At 34.2% G+C, this 3,599-nt stretch overlaps 1 long non-coding RNA gene across 1 annotated transcript; it reads right to left on the bottom strand.

Moving 5' to 3' along the window:
• Window positions 1–1,906: 1,906 nt before the first annotated feature.
• Window positions 1,907–2,593, bottom strand: LOC118755958. The gene is made up of 2 exons (XR_004995086.1): window positions 2,156–2,593; window positions 1,907–2,028 (listed from the first exon to the last, which is right to left on the bottom strand). It is a non-coding gene; the product is annotated as an uncharacterized LOC118755958 (long non-coding RNA).
• Between the last annotated feature and the right edge of the window lie 1,006 nt (window positions 2,594–3,599).

Here is a 3,599-nt window from a genome sequence, read left to right as displayed (position 1 = left end):
ATCACCATATGTGTGTCCTTTGCGATTTTAATCTTAATAATATTTCTTGGAGTAACTTAAGTAGTTCATCAGTGTTAACGCCAGTTAATGTGTGCAATGTTTATGATACTTATGTTACTGATAGTCTCTTAAGTATTGGCCTTTCCGAAATTAATCATTATTTTAACGACTTTAATCGACTTTTAGACCTAACTTATTTAACTGACAACTTAAATCATCAGCTGGAGGTATGTGATTCACCAATTTCTCCGCGGAATGCCCACCATATTTCTTTAGAAATTACACTCCAATTCTACGAATTCTTTACTCCTTCGCCTAGTACTTTGCAACCTATTTTTAACTATAATCTATGCAACTGTAATAAGCTTAATTCACAATTGCTAAGAATCGATTGAAACACGCTCTTTACTAAAATGGATACCACCAACGCCTTCACCACATTTAAATCTCGTGTTTTTGATCTCTGCGTGGATCTAATCCCCACATTCACTAGGAAACCCTATAAATTACCATGGCACACAAAAGAGTTGAAACGTCTTCAAAAAGTTCAAAAAATCCGGGCACATTTTGTACCTTGAACGTTATCAGCATTACCGTAAGAGTTTCAACGCCCTCGATAAGCGTCTACATGATAGGTACATTAAAAACTATGAATCCAACATAAAAAATAACCCAAAAGCTTTTTGGAGGTATATAAAATCTAAAAAGTCAAGTTCTGGCATACCTTCCTCCGTCTTCTACAGCGATAAACATGCGACCACTCCTGTTGATGCTGCTAATCTTTTTCTGAGTTTTTTGTGCCAATTTTGTGTCCGATGCTGGTCTACCTTTCGATGATTGTTTCCTTTCCGACTCGTCACTGTCTTTTGGTTCGATTTTTCTAACCAAAGATGACGTTAGTAGAGGCATCGAATCGCTAAAATCCTCCAAACAAATGGACGCGGATGGACTTTCGGCGATTATTTTTAAAAAGTCCTCCTCCCTGATTGAGCCGCTAACGCTTATTTTCAATAAGTCCTTAACATCCGGCGTTTTTATAGACGACTGGAAAAGAGCATCTATAACTCGAATTTATAAAAGCGGAAGCAAGAATGACGTAAGTAATTATAGACCTATCTCGAAGTTATCCACGGTCTCTAAAATTTTCGAGATTGTTGTTAAAGTCAAACTCTCATTCGCAATTAGTGGTCTTATCTGCTGTAACCAACACGGATTTGTCAAAGGTAGATCAACAGTAACAAACCTTGCTGTTCTTACTGAAGACTGTTTCGCTGACTTTCGTGAAGGGAATCAAGTAGATTGTGTTTACACAGATTTTTCGAAAGCCTTCGACAGAGTTTCACATAGAGTGTTAGCTTCCAAACTATCGGCTTTAGATTTCCATTCAACTTTTCTTGAATGGATTAAGTGCTATCTGAGCAATAGACTTTGTGTGGTTACCTTAGATAATGTCTCCTCCCGACCTTTTGTTGCATATTCCCCAGGGTATGCATCCTAGGACCTTTGTTATTTACGTTATTTATTAAGACATCGGCTCTTGTTTCGCAACTTCTAAATTTCTGCTATATGCAGACGACCTTAAGATTTACTCAATAATAAAAAACTTGCAAAACGCATTTGTTCTTCAGTCGGAACTCGATAATCTTGTGTCTTGGTGCGCTCGCTATCGTCTTAACTTGAATGTAAATAAATGTTCGTACCCTCTTACTTAGCTACTTTAACTAGTCTTTAAGTAAAATTGTTCAGTAGTCAGTAAGAATATACATTGTCATTTACATATCTAATTAAATAAACAAACCTTTATTTATAAAGCACATATTTGTAAACTGCATTTCATTGATATTACCTATTTCTGATACCAAATTTTTCATGCATCTAAAAAGACAAACAAATGAAAATGTAAGTATTTTATTAATTTTGATGAGCTTCTTTGGCCTAGTTGGTGATTAGTGCAAGTAAAAACAACGTTTTTTCTTCACTGCTTTGCCCTACGTTTCGCTAAACTCCTTAGCATCCTCAGGGGCCAATCTTTATTTTAAATTAACACACAAAAGAAGATACAAACAAAAACAATTAGGAACAAAAGTTACATTGAACATGTAGTTAATAAAGTCTCAATATTTGAATTTATCACGCAGCAAACATATACACTTACTTTCATATACGTATATTTGTTAACATATAAACACATAAACATATAAACACTAAAACATAAACACTTAAAAGCTAGAGCATTGTACCATTATCGTTTGGTACACTTGTCATACTGATTTTCTTGTCACAAACATAATAAATAAGTAGCCGCAGTATCATCTGTGTCTTCTTTTGTATTCATCGTTCTTTTTCTATTCTCTAATATGCGAAGGCTCTCTAGTGTGTATCTTGTCCTCTCTCTCTTTTCTACATCTATTATTCTGGCGTTTGCAAGATCAGCTGTGTGACTGTTTTCTAACATATGTTGTGCGAGTGCTGTGTTTTTCTTTTCCTTTCTTATGTCCGCTTCGTGTTCTGCTAAACGGATTCCCAGTGTTCTTTTCGTTGTACCTATATATATTTTGTTGCAGTCTACATTTTCTCCTCCCATGCATTTCACTTCGTAACCACGTTGCTTTGTTGGTAGGTTTCGATCGGACTTTTAGTTTTTGTGAAGGTTGTGGACAGTGTGCAATTTGACTCGTACGCCAGAGTTATGTTTTTCTTATGTTCGTTTATGTTGTGGTTGAATTTGTCCGTCACCTTAGGTATGTATGTAACGCGAGATAACTTATTTTACTGGATATAGAGAAATAGTTGCCACTTTTCACTTGGCTGGCCGAGATTTCCTCATTTTAAGATTTTAGAATTTTTGTGTCGGATTGAAAAAGTTGCTCTTGAGGGTGATGAATTTGCGGGGAGATGTGCTGCGATTATTTTTATAAATGAATTTACTTGGCCTTGAGAAATGCGCGCATGCGTTTATGAAAGAAATAGTTATTGTTGTATTTGAGTATGCGTGTAATTATGTGCATATGTATGTATGCTGCCGTGAGTTGTACATATCGTCACCTAAAATGCAAAAGGCCGTAACTAACATTTTTAGTATTTTACAGGAGAAGCAAAAAAACGTTATAAATTAAAGACTACTTAAAGCTAAATATCCAAATTGTAGATTTAAGCTTAGAAAACAAAGACGGATTTGTTTCTGAAAACCAAATTAATGGGAAAAAAAGTAGTTTTTAAGAAATGTTAGTTACGGCCTTTTGCACTCTATTTTTCTGAAACCAAAAAGCCGTAACTACTTGAAAAAAATGGTGCATAAAATAAAACAAATGGTTAAAATAAGAAAATGTGCTTTTAGGCCGTAACTAAAAAAGTTTTTAACATGTTATGTCTTTTTGTATCTATTTATTGTAAGTATTTTAACACAAAAGAAATTATTTAATTAATAAATTTAGTTCGAGAAAATAAAATTAAATTAAACTGGTTAAGAAAAACAAAATAATTCATTTGAAAACAACAAAACCTGCATTACAAATAGCAAATTAGAATAGGTTTAAGATGTAAAGGGTATATTATCATAAAAGCTGTGGCAGTCAGCCGGAAGTAAAAATTTAAGTTCC

Source organism: Rhagoletis pomonella, unplaced genomic scaffold (genome assembly GCF_013731165.1).
Source record: "Rhagoletis pomonella isolate Grant_MI unplaced genomic scaffold, Rhpom_1.0 Rhpom_scaffold_08077, whole genome shotgun sequence".
Lineage (NCBI taxonomy): Eukaryota > Metazoa > Arthropoda > Insecta > Diptera > Tephritidae > Rhagoletis > Rhagoletis pomonella.
The sequence above is the reverse complement of the archived record's forward strand: the minus strand, read 5'-3'. Positions and strand labels throughout refer to the sequence as shown.